Source organism: Aquila chrysaetos, chromosome 17, assembly GCF_900496995.4.
Source record: "Aquila chrysaetos chrysaetos chromosome 17, bAquChr1.4, whole genome shotgun sequence".
Lineage (NCBI taxonomy): Eukaryota > Metazoa > Chordata > Aves > Accipitriformes > Accipitridae > Aquila > Aquila chrysaetos.
The window spans coordinates 11163066-11175530 of NC_044020.1; the positions used below are offsets into that span (position 1 = coordinate 11163066).

General features: G+C 38.7%; 1 protein-coding gene across 6 annotated transcripts in view; it reads right to left on the reverse strand.

The window, feature by feature from the left end:
* Positions 1–12465, reverse strand: part of BICD1 (BICD cargo adaptor 1) — a 184471-nt gene that overhangs the window by 92361 nt on the left and 79645 nt on the right. The gene's annotated exons all lie outside the window — the stretch shown is intronic.

Consider the following 12465-nt stretch of genomic DNA (forward strand, 5'->3'; position numbering starts at 1 on the left):
AACAATATTTAAGTATTCAAGAAGTTTCTAAATACATAGGTAATTTTCAGTGGTTCTCTTCCTCCTTTTGTTACTGGCTTAGAGTGATTAGTTTAATAAGGCAATATTTTCTCAGTGACAATTTCCGATGTTATTTTGGACAGCTCTGAAGCAACCCAGAAGAAAGCAAAGTACAAGCCACAACAGTAGAAGTGATGGAGATACTCAGCTATGAAAGACAGAGGGGAAAAACCTGCAATAATATAATAACACAAAAAAATAATGTAATAACACAAAATAATATATAAATAAAAATAAAATAGTAATGAAATAATATATAAAGTAAAATAAAAGCACAGCATGTTTTGTTTGTATTGCCTTTAAAAACAGACATTTGGTTGAAAATTACATGGCCTAATTCTGGAAAAAGCCAAAAGAAGGCCTCTAGTGTTAAGAATATTTAGCCTAATGTAGGCAAAAGCTCTCTTAATTCAAAGACAGTATTTTTGAAGGACCATGATTTTAAATTTCTTTTTCCCCAATATAGGAAAGATATGTCATGGTTATATATGTTCTTTCAGTGGGAAATTCTCCCCTAAAGCCTAATTTCTACCCAGCTTTATGAAACCACAAAGCAGAGTATACATTTGTACCCACTGTAAGCTGTGGCCTCCTTTGCCTTCCCGTCGATAAGAACTACTTGCCAAATGAAATCCATTGTTTTATTGCCGCTATTTATAGCCTTTCAGAACACATTCTACATTTTACTGGCACTAGAACTGAAGCCACCCCTTAGAAACTTCAAAGCAAAACCCTGTTCAAAAACTTTTTAGCTTTTAAGTCTAATTCACTTAGAGAATCCTGTGAACTCAGCATTAAAGGATTCTAAAAATATTCAATAATGTATTAACCCAGCTGTCTTCTGAAAAGACTGCAAGTTACTGAAATAGCAAGCATCAGCAACTTGCCAAATAGGATTTTCCAAGTAACAAGAAATTCAGTGTAATGAAACTGTTAAGCACTGATTCAGTAACTATATCTGTGACTAAGACGACTGTTTCAGGAACACTACTGATAAATTATATCTTACTCTACATACTTACATTCAATGGCTCACTGTTCCTAAGTTGAGACTGAGCAAAAAGCACCAGTCTAATACCTACAAGACAAATGTAAACACCACATATCCGGGGGCGGGGAGAAAAAAAAAAAAAAAAAAAAATAGTCAAAACACAGCAGAACAGCAGGTAGGACTGACAGGGCTGGAGAAGCTCATGAAGAAATGGGAGCTGGAGCCCTCTCTACCTGAGAACTACAATTAAAAGCACTATGGGTAAATACCAGTACACAGTGATGATGGCTTTCCAGGTATGTACTATATTTTCCTCAAGCATACTTTGAAGGTGCATTTTAGCACGTGATGTTTGAGAATAGCCATGAATGCACACTTTGGGGAGGGTGCATAGCATAACAGAAAATTAGTGTGTACTTAACATTTTCTTGTAGCTATGACTACAGAAAATGTCAGAGAAAATAATTTAAACATTTTTTTCTATGAAAGTAAATTTGAACATTACCATATATTATACTAGTCAATTTCTTTCTTAAACATTAAAAATCAGGGGAAGGAAAGAAAGGAAGCATAGTTCTCTTTCCATATCGATGGAAATTCTGCAGATCCACACAACAAAGAGAGGAACACAAGATGTCTTTTAATTAAAAAGCAAGTAAAAAGTCCTGCTTCCGTATTTCATGGTCTGTATAGAACACCAAAAAGTTTAAACTTTCCAGACATACCCACTTAAGGCCTTCCATGAGACTGATCACTTTTAAATTCAGCCGTACATCAATATTTTTCAGCTGGTAGCCAGATATTTGTTCTATTTTGGTTTTATGTTTTAATAATTTGCTTAATATGTTTACTTATTTATAAAACCTTATAACCTTGCTATGATAGAAATATTTCAATTAACTGTGCTCACTTATTTCCCTGAAGCCATCCCTGCAGTAGGAAAAGTTAGTCACCTGAAAAACTTTTCAGGTCAACTAACTTTATGACAAGCGCAAGTGTTGTCATCCAACAACTCCGGGTTTCCAGGTCTGGAAGGGGCAGTACACCTCACACCACCGCTTCGCACGAACAGCACGCGCAGCCAACAGCACGAGCGGGCTGCAGCCTGCGAGAGCTGGAACAGCCCACTTCAGTCCTCACAATTACCTCCTGAGCAGGTTGGACAGTAAAGAGTCAAAAGGTCCCCAGGAGCTGGGAAATCCGTATTAGTGAAAGCCAGTAATCGATACGAACTGGACGAGCATTTAGCACAGAGGCATTCATATGTGAGAACTGGATGCAACGTATTGGTATCAGGTATGGAAGGAAGAAGCAGCAGGTGAAGCTCAAAACATGACAAGGTGGCTACCTGGACTGCAAGCTAAAGAAAGTTCACCTGCATTTGGGTCAAGTGTTGGGTACAAACTAGTTTGCTGAACGTATCTTATGGTATTGCATACGGGAAAATACTAGCCTGCTATGGAAGCCTGACTGGGGAAATAGTTTTCCTTTGACACCATGCAACACCAAGGAAGAGGAAGGAGGACCATGCAAATGAAGAGCAGATGTTCCCTGTGTTCACCATTGATGAAGATATCGATATTTTAGTCAGGTATTTATAGCAAAGGTATATAGCTTGGCTCCTGGAGATACACTGTTCCTGCCTAAAAGTACTTTGTCACCTATATTAGTACCACACCAGCTTCTCCCTAACCCAAATTTCAGGTGATGCCAGGATGGTAAAAGCAGTGTGTTATGGGCTTGTGTGGCACGAGTCTTTTTAGTAGCAGGGGAGGGGACCACAGGGGTGGCTCTTCCATTCTGTTCCATCTTTTCAAATGGGTTAGGACAAGTACGTCCACATATGCTACGGAGTTCTCTGAGCTAGCCACAAAGAAGTAACTGCAGAAGCAAAGAACTGTGGTTGTAACTGCGGGAATGGTGCCCAACTCGCTTGCACTGTTTCTGCAACAGTATTTGGATGGGTGCTGTACTGTATCTTGCAGACATGTTAGTTAATTACCACAGTTCTTTTCAGTATGGTGCTGCCTTGCTTGGTATGACTACTCATTAAAACCACTTAGAAATCACTACTGGTGCCTTGGTGGCCCTTAGTTTCAGCAATCGCATTGCAGAGCTTTTCTGACAAAGCACATCTCCCAAACTTAAGTCAGGACTCAGACAGGGCTGTATAGCCTTTTATGGCTTCTATCCCCCAGAGAAACACCCTCCCAGCGTAGGCGCAATAGCTTAAAAAAGTCAGCTACAAAGACTGAGGCACATTTACTGTTTTGACAAAGACTGTCCTAACAGAAACCAGTCTGAATTTCACCTTACACTAGTCCCAGTACTTCTCTCAAGACTTTGCTTGAAAGGATGCTCTCGACTGAGTTAGGAGATACTTTTTTGCTAAGTTGGTCATAAAAGCTGAGTAATAAGATGCCATTAAATGTTGTATATATATTCTGAGAGCTGAGAATTGTATAACAGTATCATGACCTTTTAGGGGGTTTCTTAAAATTTGAACTTTGAGAACAATAAAATAATGATCAGTATTTGAGTGCATGATAAAGGATGGCAACAGTGGGCACACACAGGTAAGAGGTCAGTGTGATCACGGAGAAAGGTGTAACTTCTGAGGAAAAGCCCATTTGCCATTGAACTCTAAATAACCCCAGATAGAAATTACAGTGTCAGAAGCAAACTAGCATGAAAGAAAGAAAGCAAGCAGTGAATAAAATGGGCACAGATTTGTAAAAGAGGAATAGAAAAATATGACTGTTCCAAACAACATATGTAAGAATATTTATATGACAAATATAAACACCAATAGAAAGCTCATGAGCAGTGGGTGACATGAAATGATGTCTGTAAAATGAAAATTATATTTAGTACTTGGAAAAAAAAAGGAAAAAAGAGAAACTAGATGTCTAATTTAGGTGTAGAAAGCAGCACATATGCAAAAGATCAGCTAAAAACATAAGTAGGTAATGAAGGATGCTATTTCTGAGTTTCAGTTTTATTTTTACTAGCCACCTCCTGGGGCAGGAATTCTGAAGTGTTTGCATAGAAATTCACTCTTCTAGTCTGTGATGACTAATAAGCAATAAAACACGACCTGACTGCTATCAGGACAAGCAGGCAGCCTACCTTTATGGCTTTGACACTTAATGTAGTTTTTCTGATGCATAATGCAACAGCATTGAACTTGTTCAAATGATTACCTATTTCAGCTGCTAACTTGCTGCAAAGCAGAATGTATTATGTATTAGTTACCTCCCCATTCCCAACACAAAAGCAGGGAAAAAAATCAGTTTGGGATTATCCAAGAGGGTAGCGTATTTCCTAGGCAAACGTCAGTATGGCACCACAAACGGAAACCTTTGCTAGAAATGCCTAACTGGGATTAATGTCAGGGACAGGCCTTATTTTGTGGCACAGCTTGAATGCCCACTTATCACTGAATATTCCTTTAGTCACTTGCAATTCCGCGTGTCTCAGATTTTGTTTTTTTTTTTTTTAAACTTACTATATATATTTTTTTTTTCCCTGTCTTCACAACTCATTATCCAAAGCTCATGGTTCTGTGACATTCTTCTGCTAAGGAGCAATCAGCAGCAGACACAGGTCTGGGAGGAAATCCCCTCCAAGCAAGGCTGAGCAGGGGAGCAAGTGGCTGAGCAGGCTTCTAGCCCTTCCCTCAAAACTAGCCGGTACAAAACTGCCCCGCTTAAACGCTGCCTGTAGCAGTTTCTTTGCGAGTAAATCCAAGCCAGCATTCAGCCTAACTGGGAATCTCCGTGGGCTTTCTTACAGGCATATGCTCAGTTCCAATCACGTGGCTGTTTGTCGTTCCCTGCTCCCTCACACTGTGGGTACACAGATTGTCCAGGGTCCTGGACAAGGACCATGTTTTATTCTTGATGAACACAGGAGGTAGCACTGAGTCTAAACCCAACTTGTGGTTTTTGGCAGCGTTGCGGTGTCAACAGCAAACACCACCACTCTTACAGAAGTTACTGAAGGGCTCCAATCGTGTTATATCTGTTTTCTTAAAAAGTGGTAAAGTTTTATGCCTCTGAAATTTATTCATAATTTAGACTAAATCTTTATGTAGTTGACATGACCTCCTGATGTTAATTTAAGACAGCTGAGAGAGGTCAATAGGCTTCCTTTTGGAATCCAATTCTGAAGCGATTAAAGTCTTCAAATGCAAATGATAGGCATGTTGCAATCAAAACACAGACAGATGCATGCTTAATGATTACAGAAGAAAAAAATTAATAGGTATATGTGGATAGTGCATGTGAGATGGACAGCCCATGCAGGGAAGCAGATTGGAAACTCAAAACCAGATTGAGAACACAGCCGGAATCAGCATGGGCATACAGGCAAGAAAACTAGACCATGAACTTTTGGTTGACATGCTAGCTGAAAACAGCTTGCTGTTTTACAGCTACAGGAGTGTCCCATTTGTCTGATTCCTCCTGTGTTCAAGCAAGCAGGATGCTGAACTCTCCTACAAAGAGGTAGAAGACAGAAAGATGCTCGATCCCATCACTAATTCCTCCGTCAGCTCAGAATAGCAAACAAGGTTCCTAGACTTAACTAGTCCCCCAGTCAAAAGGAATATGAGATAACTGATCAAAATTCAGTTGTAGCTAAGCAACTAAGAATTAGTCATTTCATAATTTCCAGACTCAAGATGATCAGTTTTATGCTCTATGCCACACAACACGAATAGGATTTTTGTGTGTGTGTTTGGCTGTTTTTTTGGGGTTTTTTGTTTTGGTTTGGTTTTTTAAATGTAACAACCTGTTTTTTACTTCATATGCCCCATCTTGGAGAAAAAACGCTAAATGTTTTATACTCTGTTTAAAGCAAGATGACAAACTGGGTTTTCCTTATTTTTTCTGATGAGATTGGTCTGCCTTCTGAAAAAGGTGAAGGTTAAACTTTAAAGGACAGTAGTTTTCAATTCATGCTTTACTACAGACACTTGATATGACCTTAAGGAAATTGTTCCTCAACTTCCCACTTAAAAAATGTAGAGGACAGTATCTGCTACGCAGTGAAAACGACTGTTACGATACACTCATTCACAATCTGAGATACAATATACTATAGTTAACTATACTGTGCTCATAACCATGATAAATCCATAAATGTTACTTTAAGAAGATATTTTATTGTCTCCTAAAGGCAAAAAGCATTTAACTTCATTTCCAAATACCAGCTTACTTAATGAACTCAATTCAATAACAATGCAAATGCTGGTACAATGGTAAAGTCATGTAAGTTAATATCTGCATGAGAGAGTTAACTTGCAAAAAGACTTGCAAACCAACGTGCTGGAGGTTTTATCTGTGCCAAAAATACTGAGGAGATCAGATACATGGAAAACAAAAGTAATACTGAGACTGTTTACAGATGCAGAGCAGTAGGACAAATGTCAACTATTCATAGTCTTTTCCTCAAGGAAGCTTTGGATAAAAGTGTGTACAATGTGGACGTCTTCTGTTTGTTCTCAGTATATCCCTACAGTGTCTACAGGCCTGTTGAAACTCATACATCAGATGCTAATCAACAAAGCCTTCAGAAAATACTGGGGGAGATGAGCATTTACATTCAACTCGGTTACAGACACAGCCGCACTTCTGCAGTCTCAGTACATATTGTGCTGATTTCAATCAATATGCCACGGTGTGAGACCTTAGGCAACCATGCTGCTTTTTTATAAATAAGGAACAAAAATACTCCTAAATGTGAAAGTTAGGAAATATTTATAGACAAGAAGAAGAAAGCACTACCCTGAAAATGAACATTCAATACTAACCTCCATTGTTCATCAGCAATCCAGTAAAAGGGGGAGTGAGTAAGAATTTCCATTTAATTGCCTTTAACAGCACTCTAGATGAGGATTTGAATTCCCCATCCTGAGCATTCCCTCCAGGCACAGAAAATACAAGAAAAGGGAAGCTTGTAACAAAGAGCACCACTTATCTACAACACAACTAATTATGTTCATGCTGGTAATTTTTAAGCGGCTCTGCTCAAAATGAATATGGCCAATAATTAAATTATTTCTACAAACAAAATAATTCACACATTATTAGTGAAAGATAAGGTGGCTTAAAAACTTGCACCAATGTCTATATTGGTGCTTATATGAGTTTGCAATATTATCAGGCCAACCTCCAGCTATTACAAAATTCCAATTAAAACCAATAGAAGCATTACCAGAACAAACACAGAAACGGTAAACTTTTTGGGGTTTGTTTTTTTTTGTTTGGTTGGTTGGTTTTTTTGTTTTGTTTTTTAAACAAAATGTGTCTAAAGTTTGAGATGGAACATGCCTTCCATGGAGGCTCTATTACTTCTGCAGTAAATGGCAAAATCCCATGTTTAACTAAAACTTGATTTTTTTTTTTCTTTTCTGACTGCTTTTCTTTCATTTCTAACTATGAAATGGCCAAGATAATTGTAATTCCTTCTCCTGTGCTTGCTTGAATAAAGCTGCAAAGAATGCGCACCAAAAACCAATTCTATAAGACTTGTCGGCCTGCCGAGACAATTTTCATTTCACATTAGCTCCCCATATATAAACTCACATTCCATAGTAAGAGCACCTTTACAGCACATTTTAGGAGTAGTCTAAGAAAACTCATGTTGCTAGTGAATAATAAAAACAACCCATGAAGTATACCAGCTGCATTCTACATTGCTGCTACTACTTTTGCCATAGTTTTCTGCTGGAGAAAAGTTTCAATGGTAGTATTCTATAAGGAAAGATTATTTCCAGCTGCAAAGGCACAAGGGGGAGGAAGGACTCTAATCACAACAAATCAGGACTATCCCAGAGCAGCATATAAGGAAGCAGAGGCTGCATGCCTAGAATCCCTCTTCTTAGAAGGCAGGAAATAAGGAGTAGGGGGACAACCACGTCCTAGACAGAGATGCACACCAATCAGTGAAGTCAGATGGAGCAAAGAGAGAGAAAGCTGCTGCTTAGAAAATAACATTCTTTGCACATTAGAGTTAAAAAAAAAAAATATATAATCAATGGAGAAATACTGTATCAGTGTCTGCTGCAAATGTAAGGAGTATGCCTCAACACAGATGCAAAAAATGATGAGTGGAAAACTGTAATTTCATTGTCATAATATTAGGTTTGTGCTACCTTTCAAGTACATTCATGCAATTTTATAAAACAACTAATTGTTATTTTCCCACACCACCCCTGAAAAACAGAGCTATGTAAGTTACCTGCTTACTGAGTCACCTGAAAGCTTTAATCTAGCTGGGCTTCACCTTAGGAGGGATTCTGAGGTTTGGTCTCAAATTTAGACGAAAATGGTATGCTGCTGCTGCAAAACACTTAGCTGTATTTACATATATCCTGGAAGCAATAGAACACCCATTTTATTTAGATCCTTTTCTCTTAATGTTTTGTATGATTTTCTTTCAATTAAAAAAAAGCAGAGATCTAAACCTATGTGTTCTGAGTATATGGTAAGCGATAGTATTTTTGCCAAGCAGCAAAATTAAGGATTTTCTTCTCTAAGAACAGAAAACTTCTCTTCTTGAATAAGAAAGCAAGTAATACAAGCACAATCTTGTCTTCAAAGTGATAGCATATGTCCATACATTCTGTATGGTAAGTCTAAATATTTTTATGGTTTTAATATTTTGTACCAGCCATGGAAACTAGTTTGCTGCTAGATGACTGTAAAAGTGAGATTAGGTAAATAATTATTAGAAATCTTATACTAACGCTATGATTGAAACAATAGACAAAAGTGTAGCCAAGCAATTAACTAGTAGAGGTAGTTACTCATAAGTTTTACAGTTCTTTGCTCTTATGACTGGATGTTCCTGTACACTAGATGAGAACAATGTTGAAACTGACTGCATGTGATTGAAACTGCATTAAGCTTCAAGATCAAAGAACAAGGACAAGAACAAAGACTTCAAGGACAGCCAACAGAATCTCAAATGGGTCAGTGGTCACAAAAGCAGCCCTTCGACTCAAATGAATTCTTCATTGCGCATGATCAGATGTAGGCGGTACTATGATAATCAGTTACAATAATTTTTATGATTATGTATACCAATCTGATTAATATGTAACTAGTTACTCCATATAATCTGTTTGTGCTGAAGCTGTAGCATGCACACTAGGTGGAATTATCCCCCTGCATCCAGCGCTGCAATAAAGAATGCGTGCTTTCTAAAACTCTAATACTCTCTAATATTTAGAGAGTATTTCTTTACAGGCTGTGAATTTCGGTATCAGTCTGAGACTTTTAATACTGAAGTACATGCTTTACTGCCTGGATTAAGGCAGATCAAAGGCTAAGATGTTTGGGGATCTGGAGCACATGGCATACAAGGAGAGGCTAAAGTAACTGAGTATGTTCAGCACAAGTAGAAGAAGTTAAGGAAAGGGAGACCTACTTGTATTCTTATGTTGCCTAAAGCGGGATACAAAAGACAGTCAGACCCTTCTCAGAGGTGCACAGGGAAAGGGCAGGAGACAATGGTCACAACCTGAAACCAAGGAAATTATCACAAGACAAAGGGAAATTCATCCTGAGAGTGGCACAGCACCAAAATAAGTGCCCAGAGTAGCTGGGTAATCTCCATCCTTGGAGACTTTCAAAACTTGTCTGGGACAAGACCCTGAGCAACACCTAACTTTGAGCTTCAAGCAGGGGATGGACGAGATCACCTTCAGGAACCTCTTCCAAACTAAATTATGTTATGATTAAGGGAGCAACTCCATATGCTGGAAGGACTGGTACACACTACACTTCTCAGGGACCATACAGTTGAAAGAGCTATTGATGTACTTAAGCCACCTTAAAAAGGCCACAAAGGTCTTGTGAAACAGGATACCCTTTGTATAAACAAGGCATGCCTTGCTAAGGACTGTGCCCCTGAAGAAGAACTAAAAGACTGATAAGAAGGGAACATCCTACACCCCAGAACGCCTGAAAGTTGAATAATTGCTAATAGGCATGAAGTCAGCAAAGATCTTCGGTAACTGGGGGACAGGTAAAGGTGGCAGGGGGAGATCGCAACCACCGACTCAATTCAAGACCTAAAAGACTTACCCCCACCACTCTCCTTGAGCATGCTGTAGAATAAAAGAACACTATATCTTTAATTTGAAGCAGGGAAAACTTTAGCCCAGTAGAAACTATGCTAGAGAAGTAACTAGCAATAATAATTTTGGGGAAGAACTTTTGAAATTAAATATGTATAGAAATTAAATATGTATAACTTAACTGTATAAATTGCTTGCGTGTTTAGGTATGAGGGGTGCTAGCTTTGTGGATTACCACCTAGCCCCCATCTTTGTGCAAACGTGAACTGGAATAAAATACCTCTGCTCTGTGTGTATATTGGCGTTTTGAACATTGGGTAAACGATCCCACTTTTGGGACAACACTATGACTCATGCTTGGCCATTTTCTTAGGTATTTTCAACATCAGTCTAAAAAATGGAGATGACCAAAAGCAAGACCATTGTGGTTTTAACTGTATTTAACTTATATTCATATTCTCTGCAGTTTTTTCTGTGAATTGTCAGCATGGCAGTTCTGACTACTCTATATGTGATTAATAAGAACAGACTCTCTCCTTGTGACCACACGTGACATACTTAACATCAGCATATGTCAACCAGAGTTGGGTTTAGCACAAGTAGCTTGGACAATGGAGTGCAAGGGAAGAGCTTCACGTTCTAGTTCCTAGGGCTGGAATATTTAAGTTTCAGAGAGGGCACACATTAGCTTTTAAAAAATAATTTCTAAACCAAAGGTTTAAAGGAGAAAGACAGACAATTCAGAGATTTCTGCTGCTTCATGCATTTATAAAACCTCCTAAAAATTTAAGTTGGAAAAATCTCTAAATAAAAGCGTGACCTTCAGAACAAGAGACCAAAATTACAGACCTCTCATTTATGTTCAGAGGAAGGTTTAATTAGAGTGCTGCCAGCCACAGATTTACCATGGGGAACTTTAATGCTTCCATCAGCATTGATCAATGCAGTGCACACACCTGTTCCACACAATGCTATTGCAGCTGGGTGCTTACTGCAAGTGCTGGATAATCTCATGCCTCCAGAGCAAGTGAGATTTTAAGGCATATGGTGGTACTGATAATCATGTTACAGCAACAACAGCTTGCCTACTTAATAAAAAAAAAAAAAAGACTCAAAGAATGGGATTGCTATAAATTGTCCCCAATGTAATCCTTAGGGAGCTTTAATTCATTTTGTATAGAGTAGGAAAAAAATCCAAACAAACCCAAAATACCCAACAAAAAAACCTGCTCATTTATTCAACCAAAGACAAGACAGTGAGGAAAGGAGTTTGGTGTACACTGCTGACCAGCAGATCTACTAACGAGGAGAGGGACTTGTCTGACACACGAGGCTGCATGAGAAGGTAGATGGCCTGGCACTCCTCCAAGTACTACTGCATTCACACCAAACACATCTGTCCAAAGCCAACCTGATGATAAATTGAAGAAGGCAGACCATGCCCCATGCTGTGCATTTGTATACCTACTTGTCTTAGGGCAGCAGGGCTCCAGACTCATCAGGCTCCCATGTGGCACCCCAACATAAGCAAAAGGCAATAGTTCAACCAAGATTTAGCTTTATAAGCAAGAAACCTGCAATCTAAGCCATTTGTCCAGGCATAGCTCTCCCAGTGCTTTTGCCTAAGGACTCAGCTGTCCCTAGCAGTACTTTCCTTTTACTGCACAAACACAGAGGAAGGCGGCTGCAGCGAGGACAGGATTTGAAAACCACATGCAAAACAGTGAGATCAGGAATCAGCAGGCAACATCCAGAGTTGCAGGCACGTTTATGGGATGGGCCCATCTTGCCTCAGCCAAAATCTTAAGTAGTTCTCAGCCTTGTTCTTTGACACATTGTTAAATACATAATACTGCCTGATGATGAAAACTCTCATTTGTGAAATAAGTTGTCTCCCAATAAGCAATTTGCAAAGGATAACAAGTTTAAGAGGATAATATGCTTTTGCTTTGTCAGCAGCTTTGTCTCAGGGTGACCTATCTTCCAAACTGTAAAATAATTGCATAAGTATATGCAAATCAGGCATCCATGACTTATCTAGTTCTACTGAGAAAGTAACAAGAGCTTTCATTGGCTACAGTGAAGCCCAGATTTTACCCCTGGGTATTTATTTCTGGATGATATACTGTATTCTGGCTCCTGATTCACTATATTTGTTTCATGTGGAAATTGCAAGCAAATTGCAAACAGTTTAAACAACTAACTTTTGAAAATCAGCAAAACCCATCAATCTCAGCTCTTTCAGAGGCAGTCCTATTTTCGCAGAAGCTTTTAAACTACTTCACCAGCATCATCAGAATTTTCCCTTTGGAGTCTTCCTTCTCTC